The sequence below is a fragment of the Petromyzon marinus genome, chromosome 75, assembly GCF_048934315.1.
Source record: "Petromyzon marinus isolate PM22_M1 ecotype Great Lakes invasive population chromosome 75, UKy_Petmar_22M1.pri1.0, whole genome shotgun sequence".
Lineage (NCBI taxonomy): Eukaryota > Metazoa > Chordata > Hyperoartia > Petromyzontiformes > Petromyzontidae > Petromyzon > Petromyzon marinus.
This window is the reverse complement of record NC_133741.1, coordinates 1,967,528-1,995,462: the sequence shown is the minus strand read 5'-3', so window position 1 is coordinate 1,995,462 and position 27,935 is coordinate 1,967,528. Positions and strand designations below refer to the sequence as shown.

The 27,935-nt window shown below is 44.3% G+C and overlaps 1 long non-coding RNA gene across 1 annotated transcript in view; it reads right to left on the bottom strand.

The window, feature by feature from the left end:
* Positions 1-23,848: 23,848 nt before the first annotated feature.
* LOC142907132 (uncharacterized) overlaps positions 23,849-27,935 on the bottom strand; it is a 33,121-nt gene continuing 29,034 nt past the window's right edge. The window contains exon 3 of the long non-coding RNA XR_012930820.1: positions 23,849-27,352. This is a non-coding gene — a long non-coding RNA (uncharacterized LOC142907132). The remainder of the gene's footprint in view (positions 27,353-27,935) is intronic.

The following is a 27,935-nucleotide window of genomic DNA, read 5'->3' as shown; positions in this document are numbered from 1 at the left end:
AAACGTTCGTCTTTGCTGATGTTGCTGGGTGGCAACTTAGCGTTTTTGAGGGTTGCAGCGATTTCAGATCTTGCTACGTCTGCAGAGATGTGACTCAAGCCCTTGAGTGCAACGTCGACATGGGCAATGATATCATTAACCGGTAAGTGTCTCGGTGTGACAGCAAAGTTTAGACCTTTAGCTAAAACGGATTTCAGACCATCAGAAATGGAACTGTTACTGCGATTAATTACGACTTTGTTGACGTCTATCTTTTCGGTGTGTGGATCCGATTTTTTGCTGGAGAGGTGATTGAATTTGGAAATCAAATTGTCCCTACATTTGGTCGACATAGTGGCAGCCGAAGAGGTAGTCATATTGTCTACATGTTCCCAATCCGATGTAGACATTAATTGCTGTCAATGTTAAGTGTGATTTGTAGAGTGTCTTGTCTAACTAATCGAGTTCGGTGCGTGTAAGTCTGATTTTTTCCGAGATAAGAGCGAAGCTAGTTCTAGCTAGAATTCGTTTTGCATTGAGAGAAGTTGCAACAGCAGAGGTTAGTGTAAATGCGGTTGATATTACCTTAGAGTCGCGGCATCTCTTCAGAAAGGTGAGAGACTCGATTAGTTGAGCCTTCTTATCCCGGAGTCTGTTGAATGATCTTAAGGATGTGTGGAATCCTTCCCCGTAGAGGCGGTTAAATTTCGATTTAAAGCTTTCGTGACTGCAATGATTCATCTTCTTGGGTTCTTTCGGTAAAGTCACGTAGAATGAGAATAAAATAATGAATTGATAAAATAAAATAACGCAATAATATTCTCACGACGTTTCGGCCACAACACAAGCAGCCTTCATCAGGTGAAGGGACGAGACTGTCTGGTAGGACAGCGCTGGAGTGAAAAAAGCCACGCTCAGATCACGACCTTTAAGCTGTGTGAGAGGAAAAAAAGCGTCTTGACAAAGGAATTAGCATATAATTTAGCATTGAAATGGCTGAGTGATTAGCTTGTGACTGGTCACAGAAATGGCTATGTTAAAGTCAGAGCATACACATTCACCGAGGCACCTAGTACAAATCAAACAGGAGAATTTAGCATTTAAATAACTAGGCGAATTTAGCATTGAAATAACTGAGTGATTAGCTAGTGACTGGTCACAGAAATGGCTATGTTGAAGTCAAGGCCTACACATCTGAGCTATTCACAGTAACTGGGTATACAATACAATATATAATGAATACTATATAGTGAACCAATAAAAATTAAAATATAAATTACCTTAATGTTATCAATAAACTCTATATTCTCCAATCACCTAAGCTACCAACAATAAGTCGTTATATATCACAATGCTATATGGCGAAAAAATGGGTGGATTCTTATCCTCAACTTTAGCAACACGGATAGCTACGGGCCCCGTTTAGACGGACGAGTTCATCCATGGTCGGAACAGAGGAGGGGGAGAGAGACAGCTGCGAGGCGCTATTATTCTCCATGTTGTAAACCATACCATTAACCGTGGTGTGAGAGGTATTAAGAGTCAATGCTGGCGAAAGAGCTGCGGTCTGAAGGTCATCGTAAAATATAATTAATTAAGAACAGAAATGGTTTAAAACATATTTCCAATGGTTACTAAGCCAGAATCCATCTTCTCGGTTGAAATTGTCTTTGTGCTTGTATATGTGAATGGCCTCATGAACGAATCTCTCATGGTAGCCGGTTGGTTTGCAAAGAACCTCCGTCTTGGAGAAGTCAATGTCATGTGAGCCCACTGAATTATAACAGTGATCTGCCACGGCAGAGGAGTTCGTTCTACCATGTTTCAAGTCTGCTTTATGTTCGCGGATGCGGTCCGAGATATGTCGTTTGGTTTCTCCAATGTAGCTACTACCACAGAGGCACTTTAGTTTGTAAACGCCCGGATACTGTATGTCTGGAACAGCATCTTTTACAGATGGAACTAAATCACGGATTTTATGTACTGTGTTGAATCGGACCTGGATCTTGTGTTTATTCAGGATTTTGGAGATCTTTTTAGTGACCCCTGCAATGTAGGGTAAGGTGATGGTTTTGAGTGGCTCCACAAGAGGATCCTTCTTCATGACTGGAGTGATGGCTTTGCGGATTGTGTAGTCGGAGTAACCATTAGCCCTGAGAGCCTGGTGTACGTGCTTGAGTTCACTGGTAATGTGTTCCTGGTCAGAAATGCATTGGGCTCTATGGTACAGAGTCTTGATGAGGGAGTTCTTCTGGGATGGATGGTGGTGGGAATCCGGTTTCAAGTAATCATCTGTATGGGTAGCTTTCCTGTAGACAGAGTGGCTCATTGAACCATCATGTCTCCTTTTAATTAAGACATCCAAAAAGGGAAGTTTGCCATCTTTTTCGACCTCCATGGTAAATCTGATGGCTGGGTGTATGGAATTGATGTGGTCGCGGAATTGGTCTAGAGCAGGCTGGCCATGTGGCCAGATGACAAAGGTGTCATCCACGTACCTCTTCCATAAGGTCGGGCGTAGAGTGGCAGTCTGGATGGCGTCAGTTTCAAATTTTTCCATGAATACGTTGGCTACAACCGGCGATAGGGGGGAGCCCATTGGGTGCCCTCAGTTTGTTTGTAGAAAGTTCCATTCCAGGTGAAGTATGTGTTGGTTAAGCAATGTCTCACCAGGGGGGGTACATCAGTATGCAGTCCTTGATGAACCAGGTCTTCAATGATAGCGATGGTGTCAGGTACCGGGACTTTGGTGAACAAGGACACCACATCAAAACTGACAAGCAGGTCGTCTGGGGACAGGGAAATGCCTTTGATTGTCGATACAAGGTGAGTAGAATTTAGTACCGCAGAGGTGGTTTTTCCAGTGAAAGGTCGCAGTATATCAGCAAGAAAACGTGCCAGTTTGTAGGTGGGGGAGTTGATAGTAGAGACGATGGGACGAAGGGGTGTATCTTCTTTGTGTATCTTTGGAAGGCAATATAATCTTGGTGGTCTGGCAGCAGAGGGTTTCAACGAGAACTGTTTGATCTCATCAATAAATGCTGTTGAATCAGAGATGATTTTGTTCGTTTTGGTAACCAGGCTGTTGGTGGGATCTCTTTTTATTTTTGTATAGCTGCCATCGTTGAGTAGTTCTTGAATTTTGTTGTTATATTCTGTTTTCTCCATGATGACAGTGGCATTGCCCTTGTCGGCTGAGAGGACGACAATATCATCCCTCTTTTTTTAATTGAGATAATTCAAAACGTTCGTCTTTGCTGATGTTGCTGGGTGGCAACTTAGCGTTTTTGAGGGTTGCAGCGATTTCAGATCTTGCTACGTCTGCAGAGATGTGACTCAAGCCCTTGAGTGCAACGTCGACATGGGCAATGATATCATTAACCGGTAAGTGTCTCGGTGTGACAGCAAAGTTTAGACCTTTAGCTAAAACGGATTTCAGACCATCAGAAATGGAACTGTTACTGCGATTAATTACGACTTTGTTGACGTCTATCTTTTCGGTGTGTGGATCCGATTTTTTGCTGGAGAGGTGATTGAATTTGGAAATCAAATTGTCCCTACATTTGGTCGACATAGTGGCAGCCGAAGAGGTAGTCATATTGTCTACATGTTCCCAATCCGATGTAGACATTAATTGCTGTCAATGTTAAGTGTGATTTGTAGAGTGTCTTGTCTAACTAATCGAGTTCGGTGCGTGTAAGTCTGATTTTTTCCGAGATAAGAGCGAAGCTAGTTCTAGCTAGAATTCGTTTTGCATTGAGAGAAGTTGCAACAGCAGAGGTTAGTGTAAATGCGGTTGATATTACCTTAGAGTCGCGGCATCTCTTCAGAAAGGTGAGAGACTCGATTAGTTGAGCCTTCTTATCCCGGAGTCTGTTGAATGATCTTAAGGATGTGTGGAATCCCTCCCCGTAGAGGCGGTTAAATTTCGATTTAAAGCTTTCGTGACTGCAATGATTCATCTTCTTGGGTTCTTTCGGTAAAGTCACGTAGAATGAGAATAAAATAATGAATTGATAAAATAAAATAACACAATAATATTCTCACGACGTTTCGGCCACAACACAAGCGGCCTTCATCAGGTGAAGGGACGAGACTGTCTGGTAGGACAGCGCTGGAGTGAAAAAAGCCACGCTCAGATCACGACCTTTAAGCTGTGTGAGAGGAAACAAAGCGTCTTGACAAAGGAATTAGCATATAATTTAGCATTGAAATGGCTGAGTGATTAGCTTGTGACTGGTCACAGAAATGGCTATGTTAAAGTTAAAGCATACACATCCGCAGAGGCACCCCTTGACAAAGAAATTAGCATAGAATTTAGCATTGAAATAGCTAAGTTAAAGCAAACACATCCGCAGAGGCACCCCTTGACAAAGGAATTAGCATATAATTTAGCATTGAAATAGCTAAGTTAAAGCATACACATCCGCAGAGGCACCCCTTGACAAAGGAATTAGCATAGAATATAGCATTGAAATAGCTGAGTTATTAGCTTGTAACTGGTCACAGAAATAGCTATGTTAAAGTCAGAGCATACACATTCACCGAGGCACCTAGTACAAATCAAACAGGAGAATTTAGCATTTAAATAACTAGGCGAATTTAGCATTGAAATAACTGAGTGATTAGCTAGTGACTGGTCACAGAAATGGCTATGTTGAAGTCAAGGCCTACACATCTGAGCTATTCACAGTAACTGGGTATACAATACAATATATAATGAATACTATATAGTGAACCAATAAAAAATTAAAATATAAATTACCTTAATGTTATCAATAAACTCTATATTCTCCAATCACCTAAGCTACCAACAATAAGTCGTGGATGTTGCTGCCCTTAGTGAGACCCGACTGGCCAATACTGGACAGGTGACTGACGTGGGTGCAGGTTACACATTCTTCTGGAGCGGACGAGGCCAGGAGGAGAGACGTGATGCTGGTGTTGGTTTTACTGTAAAAAACCACCTTGTCAACCAACTGGCAAGCCAACCCAAGGGTATAAACGACCGTTTACTGACCTTAAAGCTCCACCTATTGGGTAAAAAGGAGGCCACCATCATCAGTGCCTATGCCCCTACCATGAACAACTCTGACGAGATCAAAACCAAGTTTTATAATGACCTGGAAGTCATTATTGCTGCCACAGCCAGCTCTGACAAACTCCTGATACTTGGTGACTTCAATGCCAGAGTTGTAAGTGACCATCAATCATGGAATGGAGTCAAAGATGCACATGGCATTGGAAAATGTAACAGCAACGTCCTTCTGCTGCTGAAAACATGCTCTGAATTTTACCTGCTCATCACCAACACGATATTCCAACTACTAAAGCGCAAGAAAACTTCATGGATGCATCCTCGTTCACACCACTGGCACTTGATTGACTACGTCATCATGAGGAGGAGTGACCGGCACAATGTCAGGGTGACCAAGGCAATGTGTGGTGCTGAATATTGGACTGACCATCGTCTCATCATCTCCAAACTTAACATCCGGATTAAGCCTCCCAGACGCCCAAATGGAAAAAGACGTGTCAAGCATCTTAACATCACTCACCTACAACAGGAACACACTAGACTGGCCTTTGTTGAGGCTCTAGACCATCACCTGGAGTTTCTAAGCTTCGAGCATACAGACGCTGAGGCAGACTGGACTGCTCTCAAGACTGTGTTGCATTCTACAGCCCTTGAATCACGTGGTGTTCCCATACGTACACATCAAGATTGGTTTGATGAGAACGATGCAGAAATCCAAGCACTCCTTGACGAAAAACATCACCTGTATAAAGCATATCTGAATTACAGCAGCTCAAGCTTAAAGACAACTGCCTTCCTCAACATTCGCAGGGTTGTCCAGCGGAGACTCAGAGTCGTGCAAGACACCTGGCTGTGCGCAAAAGCTGAGGAGATTCAGTCCTACGCTGACAGTAACAACACCAAGTGCCTCTATGATGCACTCAAGCAGGTCACAGAGAAGCACAAAATACTTTCAAGTTGGGCTGAACACTTCAGCGCAGTCCTCAACCAGCCATCGTGCATAAATGAGGAGGCAATTGCGAGACTGCCTCAAGTTGAAATAAACCAGTCCCCTGCTGTTCTACCATCCATTGAGGAAACCAGAAAACGCCATAAGCCTCCTCTCATCAGGCAAAGCTCCAGGGTGAGATGCCATTCCAGTGGAAATCTACAAGGCTGGAGGGCCTTGCTTAGTCAAGAAACTGACCGACCTCTTCCAGTATCTGTGCAAATCAGAAGCCGTTCCCCAGGAGTTCAAGGATGCCTCTATAATCCATCTCAATAAGAGGAAAGGCAATCGGCAGGCCTGCGACAACCACAGAGGCATCTCTATACTATCAATCGCTGGCAAAATATTGGCAAGAATCCTTCTGAAACGCATAATTGTCCAGCTAGACCAGGGTCTGCTACCTGAGAGTCAGTGTGATTTCAGAAAAGACCGCGGAACCACTGACATGGTATTTACTGCCCGGCAGTTACAGGAGAAATGCCAAGAACAAAATGCTGATCTATATATGGCTTTCGGTGATCTAACAAAAGCATTCGACACAGTCAGCCGCGAGGGCCTATGGAAGATCATGGCCAAGTATGAGTGTCCAGACAAGTTCATTGGCATCATGCGCAAACTCCATGATGACATGATGGCGGCGTCAGAGACCAGCAAGAGCTCTCTGATCCTTTCTCAATCACAAAAGGGATGAAGCAAGGCTGCGTTTTAGCACCAACGCTCTTCACCATGGTTTTTATGCCATGCTGCAAGACACATTCCAGAACCACAACACTGTTATTAGCTTCATCTGTTTTGACTGGGGTCTATTCAATCAGCGGAGGATGCAAGCCAAAACTAGAGTGGAGGAAGTCACTGTTCGAGAACTTTTGTTTGCTGATGACTGTGCTCTGGCTGCTGGTTCAAATAAAGATCTACACGACAGTATGGACCACTTCTCCTCAGCTTGTAACAACTTCGGCCGAACAATCAGTACAAAGAACACTGAAGTCATATACCAACCTGCTCCTGGAAACCCTACCACCATCTTTGTGAATGGGCAAACGCTTTCAGCCGTTGACAAGTTTACTGACCTTGGTAGTACTTTGTCTCGTGCTGTGCACATAGATGATGAAGTTAACATCAGGATTGTCAAGGCCAGTGCAGCCTTTGGACGTCTACGTGACTCGGTATGGGAAAGGACTGGCATCAAGCAGGAGACAAAACTGAAGGTCTACCAGGCTGTTGTCTTACCAACTCTTCTGTATGGGTGCGAAGCCTGGACAGTCTACCAGCGCCATGCCAAGAAATTGAACCATCTCCACTTGAGCTGTCTGAGGAAACTGCTGAGGATCAAGTGACAAGACAGAATCCCTGACACGGAAGTCCTCAGCAAGGCCAATATCCCCAGCATCCACACCTTGCTTGCGAAGGAACAGCTTAGATGGACTGGCCACGTGACCAGAATGCCCTGCGCAAGACTGCCAAAACAAGTCTTCTTTGGCGAGCTGAAGAATGGCAAGCGAGCGCAATGTGGCCCCAAAAATCGCTACAAGGACACCCTTAAAGCTTCCTTGAAGAGCTTTGAAATCGACCTGAAAAGCTGGGAACCCCTACCTCAGGACCGACCTGTGTGGAGAAGAAAATTACAGGATGATGTAGTCCTCTGTGAGAGCAGGAGAAGCTCATGTGCTATCTTGAAGAGGCAGCAGCGCAGATCTACCAAGGAAGGACTTGTGGCTGCACCTCATAGGTCTGTTGTATATGCCGGTTCTTGAATATTTTATTTAAAAAAGAATATAAATTAAATGAAGTTTGGAAAAATGCGGAATTGTCCGAAATAACGCCAATTTATGTAATTATGTGCATAAATTATGCTAATTAGAGATATAACGTATTAATTTATGCAAATGTGTGCGATTATGCTGTGGGCAGTTATGATAATTAAGCTCTGCCTCGTTGTCGATGGTAGTATTATCAATAGGGATCATACAATTAATTGTATGAAGTTATGCAGGTGTGCTGTAAGTATGCTAGATTAAGCTCGGCTTCGTTGTCTAGGTTTGTATTATCAATCGGTATAATACAATTATTCTCGCTTTAACATTTACTGATTATGTATTAGTGTGTTTATGTCAGGTCTCCAAATTCAAATCTCACCACAGGATACAGTTCTTATAATTAAGATTATTATGCATGAACTTAGGAAGGCACCACTCAGACACTTCTGTGTTCAGCAATTTTAATTTCTAAACAAAACCTTAACACTATAATATGCGAACTCTTATGCTTGGAATTGTCAACACAGTACTCCTGGAGATGTTCCCCTCATTGATCTATACATTTAACCCTCAATGATCACGTTTGTTAACTGGGTAACAATACAATCGATTATTCCTCAGAGTACGCGAGCATACACGGCGAGAGGAAAAGTCCTTAAATTCATGCAACGATATTCATACGAAGGCAATAAAGAAACATGTCCTGAAAGCAAGAGTAGTTATCAATTAATTCATTGGTAAGATTTTGCAATTAAAAAGAAAAAAAAGAACGAAAAAAAAGAACGATTAAAATACTTCTAAATGACCGTATCCACGTACCTCAATGGGCCGCAATGTAATTCGTTGTCAGCTATTAGTTGACGCACTTATCATGAGTCTTCTTGCGTGTGTTAATGTGTGAGTGTTGTTGGTCTTCTTGTGTTAATTCATTACGTTAAGCAGACGCTGGGGTTGGGCATCCCTTGCATCAAAAATATGTTTGTTCCCTGTGGAGCGGTGAGGGTGTGAGGGTGTGTGTATTCATACGGACAGCTTGGCACTCCTTCTTTCACACGGGCAGCCACAGTTCTTTCCACAGCTGGGTGGAAGAGTCGGCACGACGCTCGCCGTCGGTACGCGATGATCCGTCGTCAGATAGCGCCCGCAGCTCGTCCGCTGGCTGCAGTTCCTCACTCTTGTCTTGGTTCCCAGCTGGTGCTGGTCGGTGTGCGTGTGAGTCGAACCCACGGCGCGCTCGCTGGCGCTGACACTCTTGCTCATGGGCGGCTGGTCAGGCTCTTTCCCCTGCTGGATGAGCCGAGTCGGCACAACGCTTGTCCGCTGGCAGCTGGCACCCTTGCTTGGTGGCGCTGGTGGTGCTACTGCGCGCTCTCTCTTGCTCCGTCTCTCTCTGGCGGTGCCGATTGCGTGTGCAGCTGGTTTTCTGCAATGCTGGCTTGGTCGATGCTTGGCCCTCTCCGCCCTTTCTCCAGGTTGATTGCTTGATGCTGAGAATAACTTTTAGCGATACTGTCGGTCCATGCCGAACTCAGCACAGAGCATCACCTCGCCCCTCTTCTCTGTGATGCACCACACGCATTGTTGATCTCGAGGCCATGCCCCAGAGCTGGCTTGCTGTCCTCTTCCGAGCTGTCCCTTGCCGAGCTGTCCCTTGCCGAGCTGTCCCTTGCTGAGCTGTTGTGTTGAGTGGTGTCGCTGGTTATATCTGGAATTTCGCCCACCTCGGCTCGCCTTCTCACAAAGGACCGGAACTTCCTTTGATTTCGCTCTCAGCCTGTGTTGTGGGGGGGTTGTACGTGTGTCCGTGTGTGTGTGTGTCCTTGAAAGATCTGGGCAAGGTCCCATCGGTGAGCTCCTCCGGCGGGCAAGGCTGCGATGGCTGGGTCATGTAGCCCGCATGCCCAGCCACCGCATGCCGAAACAGCTTTTGTTCGGCCGGATTGAGGGGGCTAAACGGGCACGGCACGGGCTAGAGAAGAGATGGAGTGATGTGGTACAGGAGGACGTGGAGCTGAGTGGACTTGCCGATGACTGGTACCAGCAGTGTCAAGATCGGCCTCTGTGGAGGAGGCTCATGAAGGACGCTACTGGGCAGTTGGAGGTACTCTTGTGTTGGCGTTCAAGGCTGCCTGTTGCATTTGCGCGGCCTAGGGACAATCCGGCATAAGGTGGTCCATCTGCTAGTACTCTCAGGGGCCTGTTCAGTGGGCGGTGCTAGAGGCCTCTGTTTCCCCAGTGCCGCACACTCCACTTATGCACAGACAACGGCTTCCACCACCCGGATCTCCCCCAGGCCATCTTCTACCTTTGCCAAGTAGATCCTTGATCTCGGTTCCCAGGCCCCCCATGCACTAAGGACGTCAAAGACATGGTGAGGCCGACCACTTGGGCCGTCGCAGTCCCCCCATGACCCCCCTCCCCCCCACACTCTCTGATTGGACGCTGGGCCTGCACGTGCTCATTAGCAATATAAACGCTGATCTCATCTTTCCGTCTCTGCAGCGAAGTTTTGATGCAGTTTCGCCACCACTATGTGGTGCTCAGCCACCGGTCATCATGTTTTCTGCACTCTGCACAAGTCGATTGATTTTTTTAATGATCACATTAACATTCTATTTCCCTTGCGTGCATTCTTCGTGTTTGATATGCCTGTGTACATAACGTATTATTCGTATGTCATTGTAAGTCCGTGTATTTGTATGTGGGGAGCGGTGGCATACCGGTTAGCGCCACTGCGATACAAACCCAGCAACCCGAGTTTCATTCCCATCCACGGCCAACACCAGTGCTAGCGATTATCTGAACCGATCCTGGGCCTCCCCTAGGTTAACTCTGCCTGAAATGAGTACCTTGTGCGGTCTGAAAACATCGCCACTGGAGAGATAAAGGCGGCCGGGTATGGTGCTGGCCACCCACCCCCTCGTGTTGCTGTGCTGACCTTCATAGGTGCTGCTTGCTAACAGCACTTGCCCCAACAGTCTGTTGAGGCTATACAGGGGATCTTTGACTTTATACACATTGTACAGCACAGTTGAAACCTCGGCAAACCACACTAAAAGGTGCACTTTTCCAGCCAGCTGAAACATCTGACTGGTCACTACAACTATCAGGGCTTGTACTTACAGTGCCTTTGCACATCCGGTGGTAGTATTGGCAATCACCGGGGCTGTGTGCAATGATGCTAGGGCTCCGACTGTCCACTAACAGCTGCATTTTGTGTAGAGGTTGTGTTGCGGTGAAGGTTTCGTTCCTAGTTTGGTTCAGCGAAAGACAACTTACAAATTCGGAAACACTCACTATTTCTCATCAAATTTGCACCCTGCGGCTTATACGCGCTTCTGACTTTGAAGATACCGAAACGAACACGAGAGAAAGGAAATTAAAGGACCCCAAGAAGATGAGGCAGAAGCCAAGAAATGGAGATAAAAATGTAGGCCAGAAGAGGAACCCAGGAATCTGAGACTGCGTAATGGGGCCCACCAAGTGGCGCTAATACCCTGCGCTATGAAGCCTACAAACGATTAAATATAAATGTGTCTAACACTGGTAGTGATAGAAGGCCATGAAGAAGGCTGTCTCTGGTTTAGGCCAATCAAGTTTCAAGGAACATCCGTATATTATCAGAGCATGTTTATTTGCATGTTTTGCCACAAGTACGTGTGGTAAATGCAGACTTGATTCCTTGCAAATGGCGTCTAGTTGGTGTTTGAATATTTAACACAAGTCCTGTTTTATTGCCAGAAAGGGTAAAACCTAATATTATTTTTTCATAATTTTGATACTGGCAAAAAGGTCCCATAGATATAAATGTGTCGTCAAACCCACCACCACCTGACACAGACAATTTGTAAGATTTCTCAATTGTCATGTAAACAAAATACGCCAATTCTTTACTATTACAGCACACCGGTGTGTTGGAGAATAAACCCACAACAACATTGACAATTAGAGTACCATGAAGTTTCGCTGGTGATTACATCAACAACGACAAGCAGCCTCATTAGGCGACAGCCAGAGAGATTTGCAGAAACCTTTATTGGTTGGGTTATTCATAGTTAATCAACCTTACGTTTTAAGCTGGCGCTAATGCTTCACTATGTGGAATATCCACAAACAAAGTCCAAAACAGGCCGGGTTGAACAAGATGGCACTGCAGTACCACATTGTAAGATCACACTCATTACTCTCAAGGCCGCTTGCGACAAATGAACCACAGTTATCTCGCTGCTGATCTCGTCGATGAGCATAAATAACCATCACACGAACTCCGCTCATCCTCGCAGCAGCAGTGGCTTTTGGCTCAGCCATCAAGATAGTTGCATATACCTGTCAACCCATACGGTTTACCCATATTCTTCTACAGGGAAATTTAGTTTTCAGGTCGATACAAGGTACAGCCATTTCAATACGGGCAAAACATTTTTTTGGTCTATTTCTGTTTCTTCCTTATGATGCGACTTTCAAGCATGAACGTTGCGATTTATGGGGGCACTCAGTGACCAATAAGGTCTGAATTGGTCTGTATTAAGATAGGCACTGATAAGGGGTTGACAAGTACGTAGATGGCACCCTTGTCCATTGCTTGTTATGCTACAACGTCTGGACTCCCGACTCCCCATTGGCATCGCTTGTCCGACGTTCCCTCTCTACTACATTACAAACCCTCACACGTAGAGGACGCTGTCACTCCACTGCATGTTAACCTCTCGCACGTAGAGGATGCTGTATGTCTGCTGCATTAAAACCCCTCGCACGTAAGATGCTCGGTTACTATACCCAGCAGACTCTGCCTCCAGGCGACTTTTCCGATTGTCCCCACTTTAGGGAAACCATGGGCCCGATTTTCACTCTCTGAGCCAGTGGCTCTCAGACGGGGGTGGTACACGGACCTCTGAGAGTACACCTGGTAATATCCCAGGGGGTACGTGAGGTGATTTATCATTGTTTGAAATGATATCATATGTGAGAGTCATTGGTGAATAATCATGTTGTATGAATCTCTCAAAATAAAATAACTACGATAACATTTAAATCCATATGTAACCTAGAACGATATAAAATACCTTTGTAAACTTACTGATAGTAACAATGTGGGTTTCCAAGAGTAACCAGCGAACGTGAAAAGATCACGTCACGCATGCAGAGCGTCCGTTGAATTTATGTTTTAGTCACTTGCAGTTACTAGCTAGTTAGGATACCTCACAAAATGGACCATTAGTTACGAATATTGATGTTCATTATTCGTACATTTATTTATCAGAACCATGCTTGGTCAGGCAAGGGGGGTTCCTCGGTTGAAACAAATTTCAAGAAGGGGGGTAGTACAGTAGTAGTCAAACAAGGTTGAGAATATCAATGCATATATTATCATAGTATGTTTTTTGTTTGCAATTTGACTCCAAGTATTGTGGTTAATGCAGACATGAATCCTTGTAAAAAGGTTTCAGTTTTGTTACCAGAAAAAATGGGAAAAACCCTATTATTATATTTTGGTAGTGGCAAAGGAGGTCTAATGATGTAGATGCTCACCCCGAGCCCTCATTACTTTGATAGTGCATTGTCTTTGAGCTGTACGCCTTTTGGCGTCCTCTGGTCGAGCATCAATTGGGTCGAGGCTCAAAAGAAAGCCGTCCCTGGTGTGGACCAATCGGTTTCAAGGACAATGCATTTATTATCATAGTATGTTTTTTGTTTGCATTTTGACTGCAAGTATTGTGGTTAATGCAGACATGAATAATCGTAAAAGGTTTCAGTTTTGTTGCCAGAAAAAAGGGGAAAAACCATATTATTAATGTTGAAAATAACCACTTCTCTAGGCTGCCTATAGAGAACATCCGCACTCGGAGTGATGTGATGGCAGAGCTACTTTGTGAAATTCCTCCTAATGCATGGTTGTTGCATCAATACAACAATAAAAACCTGTCATTTCTAACATATCAATAATAACCACACCTAATATGTATTAAATATGTTATACAAGGACTCCTCTACTTACGAACAGTCGACCTATTAACTTTCAGATATACGAACAAACCCTTCCATATGTCCAGTTCCCTGTTTGGACCAAGAGTTTTTAAATTGCCGTGCAATAGATGGCGGTTGTGGCATTTACATCTGCAGAACACGAAGAACTAGTGGCATCTACATCAATAGGAGATTATATCACTTTTACAGGCATTCCCCGTGTTAAGTGTACATGCCCGTACAACATCTTTGGAATCGCCAGGAGTAAAGATTTACGAACCAACCGCTGGAACCTAACTCGTTCGTAGGTAGAGGAGTCATTGTGTATATATATTTTTTTCTTCTACTGTAAAAACTGTAATGTGTGGTAACATGAAGGTCACACAAATTACACTGCTACATGTATAGTGTTGTGTGTCCGCTCCGGGCTTGTTTTTTATACTACAGCAGTTTTTTTAAAAGTAAATGTAATTATCCAAGTCACGGCTCTGGAAAGACAACACCAGGCGATGCCGTATACCTTTTTAGAATGCATAATGGTCATTTCATTGAATTTTTATCCATTGAAGCATTGTATCTTGTCTTTGTGTCCGTTTAGAAGGTCCACAGGGGAAGATGATCAACGACCCAATACACGGGCTCATCGAACTGAAAAAGCCTTTGCTGCTTATTGTGGACACACCGGAGTTTCAAAGACTCCGATTCATCAAGCAGTTGGGTCTTTGCCACAAGGTCTATCCCAGCGCCGTGCACACACGCTTCGAGCATTGCATTGGGTAAGCTGCGCACTTCACCTCATCACTCCCTGTCACCCCCATTTAATGTTTTTGTTATATATCAGCCATGTCACAGGCACATTTTGTCAGTATATTTCTGAAAAAGGGCCTCCGTGGCAGTGAGTAATGGGGGTTAATGGTGAAGCAGAGTACAGAGACATGGGAGCGTAAAAGTAGAGCAAAACTATGCGTGCTTTAATTTCTTGAACCGTCCACCAAGTATCTCCACAGCTGTTTCTATCTCTAGTGACACGTCATTTTCTCAACGCCCTTCTCCATTTAAGTCTGTCCATGATATGGACTCAAGGACTTTCCACGAGATACTCCCTGCTGCAACCAATTGTTTACATTTCTTACGCAACTTAATTTCCTTGGGCTTCTTTGCACCTATAATTTTCCCAATCAACACATACTCAGTTTCTTGTTTTCACTCATCACATGTCCAAGACACGTCACTTGCCTTTTTTCTCATTGTTATTACATTTCTTCTCGTACCTGCTATCCGTAATATACGAATGTTACTCATCTTGTCTCTCCATGGGATATTTAACATCCTCGTTCTTTAAAATAATGCCTTCATCTTGCTTCGAAATCATATAGTAAATCAAAATTGTCTTATGGTTGTTGTTGTTGTTGGCTTGCACCACATTGTGATTTTTGCACACAGCGTTTTAATACTTTTTTTTGTGTGGAATATTTGCTGGTTTATTCCAGGATGTTTCTGTTGCGCGTCGTCACTTTGGGATGTTCTGTATTCATATTTTGTTTGTTGCGGTTGAAACTTCTAACTTGCTTCCAAATGTCTTCTCAATTGCCCGGCTTTTTCACTTCCATGTAATATTACAGACCAGATGTAACAATGCAGTGGTGTAATTGTTGTCAAATATATCTTATTTATCAATGTCATCCTATTGTCTGAAATACGGTATATATTATTCCAGTGAGATCCGTCTTTTAATCTCTGTCATGCACCTTTCACCTACTGTTTTCATGCTGCTTAAATATTTAAAATGCTCCACCTGATTAATTTTAGTCGCATTTATTTGTACTTGACATTCAGGTGTGATGTTCTTCTTTGATGTTACCACATACATTTTCTTTTTTTTACAGCTGATTGCGAATCGTTTTTATCCCGCATGTTTTGCAAATCGTTCTCAAGTTGTTCTATCGATACAATATTACCTATGAAGTGTCTGGAATTTTTTATAGGTTGGCCACCAACCACTATTCCACGCAACTCTATCTCTCTTACAATAATTTCATGAACAGGTGATAGCACTCGCCCTCGTCTAATTCCTCATATGTACGAGCACTCGCTCGCTTGTCCATCAACGCCGTTGTTTGCTCGAAATGTAAACGCCTTATTACTCTAAGGCAGTGGTTCTTCACCTGGGGTGCACGCACCCCCTGGTGGTGCGGGACATGGCAGATTTTTTTTTTAGAAGGTAAATCGTCGAAACACAAATTAAGCACTGGCACGTATGTACAACGAGGTTTCATTAAACCCTGTATATATTAACATACTTTTTTACGATTGAGAACCAAAGGGGTGGGGGGGGTGTACAAGCTGCAGTAAAGGTTAAGAACCACTGCTATAAGGTATTCTCAATCGAGATCAAATCTCCCGAGCTCTATAGTTAATTAGCCACGCCTACTTTAAACTATGTTACGTAATCAATGAGACGTAAATATATTTTTGAACTTTCATCGTCCGTTCACTCAACAATGCGATTGAAAATGTGTAATTTCTTGTTTCCTTGTCTTTCACAACGCCACCCTTTTCCTTTGCTATTTATTTCTGAGTTTAACTCATTCCTTTACTCTTTCAATAAACTCTCAATAGTATTTGTCACGCGGCTCATGATACTCCATTGTTTCATGTGATTCACATTCTGTTGCAGCAGGTGTTTTTACAGGAGCATTTTATATATTGTTTTGCCAATATCTGACTCACATGGAGCGACGCGCACACAGCGACTGACACAAACACACAGACATATCGACTCACACACACAAACACATCGACTTTGACACACAGACTCACACACACACATCGACCCACACACACACATGGACTTAGACGCAGGCCTTATTATTGTGAAAAGTAACTTAATTTAAAAAGAGTAGTTGTCTACACACGCACACCACACACACACATTGACTAACCCACACACATGGACTTACGCACACACACATCGACGGTATGCACTATTAATACAGCAGTGCATACCGACTGTGGTGTAACCTGCTATCACAAAGGCAGTGCATACTGACAGTGGTGGTACCTGGTATCACAAGAGCAGTGCATACTATGGTGGTACGTGCTTTCACTACAGCAGTGCATATTGACTGTGGTGGTAGCTGGTATGATTAGAGCAGTGCATATTGACTGTGGTGGTAGCTGGTATGATTAGAGCAGTGCATATTGTGGTGGTACCTGCTATGATGACAGCAGTGCATAGTGACTGTGGTGGTACCTGCTAGCACAACAGTAGTACATTGCTGACTGTATAGCAGTATATATGGAATGTATAGCAGAAAGTAGTAAGCAGACAGAGTGCAGTGGTGAGGCCTAGTCCCGTGCAGAGCCCCCCGGGCTCGCCTAGATTCCCCAGCCCGCCGAGGTGTGACCTTGGCAGGCTGGGGACTAGGCCGCTCCCCCTGGCCACGTGACAATAATGTGATGTAAGCGCTATAATAATGATATGTTGGGGCTCTATAGTAGTTTCAGGATGCATTGGGGTATCATTGTGGTGGGGTGGGGAGAAGAGGACATCACACTGTGAGGAATGTACATGTTTGGTGTGTTTTTGCTGCATGTGTAAGGCGAATGAAAATTTGTGGCGATCATGTGTGCGTTGCTAGGGGCAACCCATGTGAGCAGTGCAAAATGTAATGAGATAAATGCTCATAAGACAAATTAGTGGGACTTACGTCTTATATAAATGCATATAATACAAAAGTGTGCGACTTACCTTGGGCGATGGCGCGTGTGGATTGCTAGGGGATAACGTAGTGGGCACTGTGCCCAAGTGTAGCATGCTGCGTTGTGAGCCAGGCGCGGCAAAATGAAATAAATAGGTAAACTAACTAAATCATTTAATAAAACTGACCCAAAAAAACGCTAATTTAACTCATTTAAAGTTGACTGACTTGAAAAATGAATAGCCTATTCCCACCACGGGGCTTAGGACGTGCTGGCTGGAAAATTATTTTCGACGTAAAGCCCACCGTTCCAGAGCTAAATGCCTCGCAAGCGCGCGCGGACACTTTTATATATAAGATCGTACAGGACACATTACCAATCGGTACATTTAGATAATATGATAGTCTTATTATAACATTTAATTTCACTTACATTACAGTATCTCACACTTTTTCTCTTCCTCCTGTGCAGGACATCGCATTTGGCTGGACAGCTCGTAAGACATTTGAAAGAATGCAGCAAAGAACACAACATTACAGACATGGATGTTCTCTGCGTGGAGATTGCTGGCCTCTGTCATGACCTCGGTATGCCAGATTCAGAAATATGGCGCTGGCGGTAATTTTGGTGATGGTAACATCATCATCATCACGATCCTTGAGCAGATAGCCATAATAGGTGCCCACTCCACATATTGTCATTTGTTTTAACTTTCCTCTCTGTCTTGTAGTGCCAATATACTCAAGTAGTGCCACATCTTTCTGGCATGATGTCGTCGTCAAGCCATTCTATGTTAGAGTCTTCCTCTCTTTCCGTTTCCATCCATTTTTCCAAACAACACACTTTTAATTTTCCTGTTGTTCATCCTACATGTGTCCAAATGGTGCCAGTTTTCGTCCCATCACTGCCTGTATCATCATCAGGTTGTCTTATTCTATATGCATTATTTTTCTTACTTCTATGTTGGTCACTCTTTTAGTCCAGCTTAGATACAGCACTATTCCTCTGTAGCAATACATTCCGAGTGCCAATATCTTATCTCTGTCAGTCGTTTTTAATGTCCAAGTCTCGCAGGCATACGAAGCTGTACTCAACACGAATGTTCTTAATATGTTCAGGTTGATCTTGCTACTGATTTGTTTGCTTCTCCGGATGTAACTTGAATCCTGCCAATTTGGGGGCTGACGCCCACCTCCGCCCTCCCCGCGGGAACTTCTCGCCGGCCCACCGCCGATCGGGTGACCAGGCCCCCGTGCCAGCACCCTCTTGGAGAGACGTCTCACAGCTGGTTCACCACCGCCCTGGGATTATTACTATGTTTGCACTCCTATGGGCACTCTTCACTCCACAATATGCACGTCCGCACTCGCGGCGTTCCACCTGCCCGCGCTGATTGTGCAATATACCTGTGTGTGTCCGCGCTCTCCCCGCGGAGCCTCTACGGCAGCCACAGAGGCTCCGCAGCTGTTCGGATATTAGTTAACTAATCTGCACTCGCACGATACCCACCCACTGATTTTGTCTGTGCGATACACACGCGTATCTAGCCGTTAATACTGTGGTTCTCGCACGTACACGCACTGGCGTGGGCGAACGTTTATATTTTAATATGCGCACACGTCATACACACACTGATTTATATCACCCACACACCGCAGTGCGCAAATCGCTATTCCACCACTCTTCACACACACACACACACACGCACAACGCGTCAACCATCAATCTGTACTAAGGTTTTATTCCCGGCGCGAAGTGAACTCCAGTCTATGGCTGCCAGCGAACACCCTACGGGTAGCACCAAGTCTCTTATTTCCCACCCTTCGCAACGTGCAACTATCTCGCCCTCTTTACCCCCTTTCTATTGTCCCGTATCTGCGTTCCTCATCTCTGATTCACACTAATTTTCTGTGTCTCTCTTAAATCACTCCTCTTAGGGTGCCCAGGGATTTTCCCCCACCCCACTGTTTGCACTGCCTGTAGAGTGTTTGCCTTCGAGGCCCTATCTCCCATGTTGTGAATGCTTAATTGCAGCCAGCCTGTAAAGCTCTATGCGCCCCTACGACTTTTTTAAGTTGATCTTAGGGGGGCCGCCATGCAATCCGGCCTGGGGGGGGTCGTCCAATCTCCTGGCAACGGGAAACCGGTAGACAACCCTGCTAGGAGCCCTTTGGATGAAAACCCGTGGTGCCAGGCACCCCCCCTATCGAGACCCTATGTGGTGCGTGTGTGTGTTTAGTGGGGGTGTGCGTGCGTTCGTGTGGATGGGTGCGAGGGGATGGCGGCACCGGGGGAGTTGCTCCGTTGCTGTGGCACCACACCGTCACTTCTTTTGCCTTTGCTATCCTCGCTCCTCTTCATGTCTTTCGCACAGTCATTGTCCCATGTCAGTAGACTTCCCCAAGTACAGTAAGTCCCCGGGTTGCAGAAGACCTGCCTTACGAAAATTGTACTTTACAGAAATGCTCCCATAAATCATGTAAAAAATCAATATGCTTAGATGTTTGCATTAGTTATGCAAGCACAAATAGTGTAGCACGGTAAGGTTGTGGATGAATACTGCCAAAACGCCGCCTTCACCGAGCCCGAGCTTTATCAGGATTAAGTTAAATGGAATTTTTGTAGCGTTACCAAATGCTTTTCCTTTTGTTGCATTACGTAATTGTTTGTTTTTTAGGCTTAGAACTATCTTTTTTCGCCTATGTTTTTATTGCTAGTTTTCTTCATATTAAGTTTAGTTCATGAGTCATTTACTGTATGTACTTTATTTTACACAATTACACTTAGATTGCTTATGGCCTCAGCCTACAATGATCGTAGAAGCCTAGGCCTAAACTAATGCATGGTAAATGAACATTCGGAAGCAACTGCTTTCTGTCAACGATTAATATGAAAAAAATCGTGGTATTCATAAACAATTGGATACAGTATATGTCCCATTAGTTTAATTATGGGCAGTGTTAGGTAGATATTCGATTAAATGAAAGAATAATAGGAAGTGCAGTGCGTATGTACAGCGATACGACACAGGTAGCAATATAAAACAGACGACAGCGCAATATGATACTGAGAGAAAACGAACCTAGTAATCGGGTAGGGAAGGAACATCTATTTCTGCCTATGGAATTTTATCTTGATTTTGTGTGAAAATTGTTCAGTTTACGATGTATGGAAATGTCGGGCTACGGATCGTTCTGCAGAACCTAACCACTCGGTAATGCGGGGGACTGCCTGTACACAAATTCCTTTACATTCACAATCTTGCTTCTTTCTATTATTACTTATTTTGGTGATGACACCTGTACTGATTAGCAACTTGTTTTTTGTTTCACATTAAAGGTCATGGGCCCTTCTCACATGCATTCGAAACTGTCATGAAAAAGAAAGGAATAGAATGGAAGGTAAGTGATTAAGCATGCAATGCTATTGTTGATGTTGATAAGCAGTGCTTTGATATATGGTTCAGAACAAATTAACGTTCACAAAATGGAAAACAATTTAGAAGTGCCCAAAGATGCGTGAATTACTATATGCCATACATAAATAGAATTACATTAATTAGAGAACAAAGGCAGGTGAAGACAATATTCATACTCTATGGTTCTTTCGGTAAAGTCACACAGAAAATAATCATAATAAAAATAAAGTGAATAAAATATCACGACGTTTAGATCGCAACACAAGCGGCCGTCATCAGGCAAAGGAGTCAGCCTCTAAAGGTACAGTATGCTGTTTATAAAGGTTTGGGGATGGGCATAGCCCAAGTGTATCAACACAACCGGAAGTATGGGCGGTGCACTAGTGCGCCGCAACAATGCCAATGCAGCAGAATGCCAATGCAGCAGCAAAAATCCCTGCACCCCGCTCCACACACCGCACTGCTGACGGTGGAGGTTGCTTGACAATAAAACACAAGTCAAGTCATGATCCAAAGTGGTTGATGATATCTTCCCAATGATTGCTGAGTCAATAACCTTCCTCGCAGTTGAAATTGTCTCTGTGTCTGTATATATGGATGGCTTCATGAACGAATCTTTGTTGACAGCCAGTAGGCGAAAAACATTTCGTGTGAGCCAGCCACATTAAAATAATGATCAGCCACGGTAGAAGTATTGGTCCTACCGTGTTTCAAATCTGCCTTGTGTTCATGGACACGGTCCGAGACATGTCGCTTAGTTTCCCCAATGTAACTGCTGCCGAAGATACAGCTTAGTTTGTAGACGCCGGGATATTGCATGTCAGGAATGTTGTTTTTTACAGATAAGATCAGATCACGAATTGTATGCACTGTGTTAACTCGTACCTGGATCTTATGTTTGTTAATGATTTTGGAAATCTGTTTGTTTACCCCTGCTATGTATGGCGTGACTGATAATTATTTTAACGCGGCTGGCTCACGCGAAATTGATGTATCTAAGACGATGGGACTTTGCAAGCCTACTGGCTATCAACAAAGATTCATTCATGAAGCCATCCATATATATACACGGAGACAATTTCAACCGAGAGGAAGGTTATAGACTCAGCAATCATTGGAAAGATGTCATCAACCACTTTGGATCATTTGACTTGTTTTCTTGTCAATCAACCTCCACCATCAGCAGTGTGGTGTACAATGCGGCATGCAGGGATTTTTGCTGCTGTATTGGCATTCTGCTGCATTGGCATTGTTGCTGCATTGGCACTCGTGGACCGCCCATGCTCCTGGTTCTGTTGATAGCTGCATTGGCATTGTTGCGGCGCTCTAGTGCACCGCCCATACTTCCGATGCTGTTGATACACTTCGGCTACGCCCATCCCCAAACCTTTATCAAAAGCATACCTTTAGAGGCTGACTCCTTTGCCTGATGACGGCCGCTTGTGTTGCGATCGGAACGTCGTGATATTTGTATTCACTTTATTTTATTATTTTATTTGTATTTGTTCTATCTACCTGACTTTACTGAAAGAACCATAGAATATGAATTCGTGCAGTCACGAAAGTTTTAAGTCAAAATTTAAAATTCATACTGTTAATAAAAGTAAGTGGTTTTGGGATGACATTTCCATGGAAGGAATTATGTCAGTGTGTAGATTAATGACGGCCAAGGCAGAGAAAACACCTGACGGAGAAGTACGCCCAAAACATGGTGTGGCAAAATTACCTCTTGTACAGGCGCTACAGTAGTTGGACCTTTACAATGCAGCACAGTTTAGAGCTCCCAGTTATTTGGGAGCTTGAATCCAGCATCAGTGTGACAGATCATCGCTGATGGCAATGAGCGGGATTAAGACCAAAACACGTTTCTGAAAATGTGAGGTAACACGAATACCCCGGAACCCACAAAACCCCTCTCTCCCCACAATTTGGAGTCAGTCATCACCTGTAGACTTGTTCTATTACCCACACCATACACACACACCACCACCGCACTCCCTATTTCTCCACAGCAAAATAGATGACCAGGGACAATAATAGGGCTTCACTTTCCACTTATAGTCCATGGGTCAAAGGGGTCTGTCAGTACAAGCTGGAGTACCAAATGGTGTTCGCATGTGCCATGGTCAGTATCCTATAAACTAAACTATCTTTTAATTATCGCCAAAAGTGGAAGGAACCACTTGTGGTAAAACATGCAATATGTTGGCAGACACAAATCAGTTTCAAAGACAATGCATGTATTATAATATAATAATTATCAGAGCATATTTGTTTGCATGTTCACTACAAGTACTGTGTGTGGCTAATGCATAATTGATTATGCTTCCCAAAAGGCATGTATTTGGTGTTTGAGGATCTGAACACACCTCCTGTTTTTTTTTATTGCCAGAAAGGGTAAAACCCATTCTTATTTTTCATCATTTTTGATACTGGCAAAAAGTCCCCATAAGATATGATTCATACTGCAGGGGCATTAACCATATGATACGCACCTTCTGTATCACAGTGTAAAGAAATATCCCATTTGCGTTATTCGAAAAGCGCCAGGTCACGTCTGCTGGCTTTGTGGTCCATAGTTGGAAAAGTGACTTATGAATAACTTAAATGGAACAGCCAAAGGGCAAAATCACCCTCTACTCGCATACGAATACCCACTCGCAGGCTGGTGCTGCGTTTACTTATGCCACACAGGGACTGGCTGTGTGGGATAACAAAAAATCACTGTAAAATGTTTTGATAAACCATGGCCAAAATAGTCACGTAAGTATAATTGTTATCATCAATGACATCCCGTAACAACAGAATTGTACACGAATGAGCGATGATGCCCCCGCGTGTAAAAGCATGTCGTTTCGTGGCTTGCGCGAATTCCACTGTCGAATAACCAAACATTTTCACTCATTGCTTTTTCATTGTCATCGCAGCACGAATTAAAATCAGTGGAGATGCTGTGTCACTTGATTGAGAAAAACAGTCTGCAAAAAGATCTCGAAAATTGTGGTCTCCAATTCCCTCACCACTTAATCTTGATTGCAAGTTTGATTGTTGGTAAATTCCATGGAGCCTTGACAGAGATTATAAAAAAAAAGTACAAAGATGCAAAAGAGTCTTCTATGGAGGTATGCATGTATGGTGAATCTTTAATTTCATTATTCTGCTGAATGAGGAACCTCCCATGGAGTGCTTGCGATGAGGCTTATTTGCCTATACTTCGCTATGCTGAACAGTGCATATTGCTCAAGGCAGAGAGCATGTAAGTGAGGTCATCGATCAATATATTTAGCTACACTGTCATATGCAGCATACATTGCAGCCCTGCCAAGCAGCCTGTAATGCCTTATCACAATACAAATCTTCACTTATAAAGAAACGTTCACACCACAAGGAAATTCAAATAAGTGAAGATTATTAAAATCAAAGACATGCTGTAAACAAACACTCATATAAGAGTAAACCTATATAACAGAAGGAAACATGATTACAATACTAAAATAATCATTAGATGACACAATCGGGTGGAGACTTCCACTGTTTTTGTGGCCGTCTGGAATGTTCTTCCCATATTAGGAAGCCAACAGAGCTATGCACTTTTAAATAATCATCTAGATTGACGAACTCATTTATTTAGAAATGCTTATTGTGTTTAGTTCATTGTCCTTCCCACCGCACCTCCAATAAGCGCAGTTGGCTACATACGGTGCGAAAGAAGTTTAGCATACATGTTGCACACTCGAAATGAAGTACGTGGGCAGATGCTCCAAATAGAGGGCAAACACATTTATTTGTCACTATTTTACAACTTACTACTGTACATGTGTTCTATTCTTAATAGCATTGCAATTAGTCATAATATAGGTGCATGGACATGGTTATAGAATACGCAGTATTATTGTTAGAGAATTACCAGCATTAATTACAGTATGTCATCCTTTAAAGTGTACAGTGATAAACCCCCTCCTATTGAACATATCACAAACTACCAATTCACAGCCAAGCTTAAAGACTATAACCTTTCTATTACTATCAAAAACAACATTAGGGTCCATACTCTTTGGTTCTATTGGGTAAAGTCACGTAGGTGAAAATAAAATAACAAAAAATCACGACGCTTCGGCCACAACACAAGCGGCCTTCATCAGGTGAAGGGACGAGACTGTCTGGAGGACAGCGCTGTCCTCCTAGCAATCCTAGCAATCACGAAAGCTTTAAATCTAGAACATTAGGGTCCTTTACCTATACATTGCAACCTCACGTCACCACAGCAATTTTCAAACGAGTTGCCATTAACCACGTGACTGGTACAGGTCAGATTACTCAATAACCCTGCCAGTCACCTACAGGCCCGACTCAGTATCGCATGCTGGTGTACACACATCCGGCAAAAACAATGCCCTACCTCCTCGTGGTGCCGGGTGGCAACACTGTGTTGGGAACTGCCGTGGGGGGGGAGGGCCAATTTAAATTGCCTTTTCCCCTCATGGCGTTTATAACCATCACATCAGCCAAATCGGGGCGCTGGATGGGTGCAAGGGGCTGGTAACCCCTCCACCTTCAATTAATTACCACAAAACCATGACGGAAATTTTTAATTACTAAGCTTGTGCCAGAGGTCCCGGGGGGATAGGTGTATATGACATCTCCTGGCCAAACCCAATTTGGCAGAGCCAGAAGACTGAATCATTACCCTTGGGACTCCTCCAGAAACAACAAAAAATCACTACGTGTGACCATATGGAATGTTCAAACGCTGCGGAGGAGAGGCTGCCACTCCTCTGTCGGGAGCTGGACCGGTACCGCCTGGATCTCTGTGGTAGTTAGGAGGTCCGGTGGACCGGCTCTGGCTCCTGCCATCATGAGGGGTGGACAGTCCTTTTCTCGGGGCAAGAGACTGCCAAACAACAGGGAGTGGCTCTTCTTCTGAACAAAATAATAAAGGGGGTGTGGGAGCATGGCGGTAAGGTGAGGGAAGCTGTAAGCCCCAGGCTACTTTGGGCTCGCTGTCCCATTAACCAGAGGCGAGGAGTGGTGGTCGTGGTTACTTATGCCCCCACCGAAGACGAACATCCATGGAGGGATGCAGGCAAGGCCGATGAGTCAGATGCCTACTATCACCTCCAGTCACAGGTGATAGCTAAAGTGGCCCCTCGGGATAGAGCCATCTTGTTGGGTGACTTCAATGCCCGAGTTGGTCATGATGCTTGCACCTGGTCTGGAATGATTGGAAGGCATGGGTCAGATCAGCTCAATAACAATGGCAGGAGGCTGCTAGATTTTTGTGCAGCCAATGGGCTTGTAATTACCAACACGCTGTTCCGGCATCAGCGCATCCACACAACATCATGGATGCATGCTGGGTCTACGCAAGAACATCTGCTGGACTACACAGTGATGGAACAGCGGATGTGGCCCATGTCCTTGACGCCAGGACCTACCGTGGAGCTGATCTGCCCTCTGATCATCGACTTGTCATCTGTAAGATGCGCCTGCCATTAATCCACTCCGGTGGTGGGTTTACACCCAGGACCCCATTCAAACCCTTAGTGACATGGTCTCAGCTAGCTGATTTAATCATTGCTTGTGGCTGTGGTTGGCATCGTCCCCCACTCCTCCTGATATCGAGGGGAAATGGGCGAGGTTTAGGACTGTGGCTCATGCAGCTGCAATGGCTACTTTGGGTACACGGTCCAGACCTCCCCAGATATCCTAGCTGAAAAAGAAAGGGTGTTCAAGCTGGCTGAGAAAAAGCAGGCCCACTCTCTTCAGCTACAGCATCCCACGTCGGAGAATGAGGAGGCATACCGCAGCCTTCGCTCGGAGGTTTGGGGAGCCGTGAGGTGCTGCAAGGATGGGTGGTGGTCGTGAGTTGCTGAGGAGATGGAGTCTGCCTCAAAGGCCTGTGATCACAAATCGCTTGTTAATTCCATCAAAAAGTAACCTGCAGCACCACACCAATTACCATCATTAGGGGAAAGAATGGTGATCCAATCTCCGACCCCCAGGAATAGGTTTTCAGATTTGCTGAGCATTTTTGTGAGGTCCTGATAGAGAGGAAATCCCTCAGCCTGGAAAACAATGTGGGACAAAGTGGGGATGACCCTGCCGAGGCTGCGGTGCCTCAAATATTGGAAGTGGCTGGCTGAGGTGCCATCTGTTGAGGAAGTACTGAAGGCGATCCAGAGCCTGAGCGCAGGAAAGGCACCGGGCAGAGATGATCTCCCAAGCGAAACGCTGAGGGAGGGTGTCGTTTGTACACAGACTGCCCTACATGACATCATAACAACAGTCTGGACCACTGGACGTGTTCTGCAGGATTGTGCAGGGGACCACACAAGACTGTATGTAACAACTACAGGGGCATCTCACTCCTTAGTGTGCCGGGAAAGGTCCTGGCAAGGATTATTGAACATCGCCTTGCTAGGCACGCTGAGGGGAGTCTTTCGGAGCCCCAATGCGGTTTCAGAAAAGGGCAGTCCTGCACAGATGCCATATCTTCTGTCCGTTTGCTACAGAGAGACAACACAGAGACACAGCGAGAGAAAATAAACTTAATAAAACAAATTTAGTAAAATTTGTGAAAGTAATGCAATGCAACACAGAGAGTCAGTCAACACACAATTAACGCATAGCCTGGTTTATTACGTTCTTCCAAAGATTGCTAAATTAGAAGTTAAGTGTGACTTTTGAGAGAGAAACAAGACACAGACACGGAGACAGAAAGACAGACACACATGCAGAGAGACACAACACAGAGACACAGAGAGAGAGAAAACAAACTTTAATCCTCCCTGTAGGGGTGGTGTAAACTTGATTTGGAGCTTTTGTGACTGCAGGAATTACTTTTTTGTTATTTCGGTAAAGTCACGTAGAAAGAAAATAAATTAAATAATAGAATACGACGTTTAGATTGCAACACAAGCAATCATGATTAGGTACAAATGAATGAGAAAAAAAACCTAGTAAACTTAGAAATATAATGCAATCCAACACAGAGAGTCGGCTAACATAAGTCAACACTCTACCTGGTTGATTACGTTCTTCCAAAGAGTGCTAAATTTGAGAGAGAGAAAATACAGAGACACGGAGACA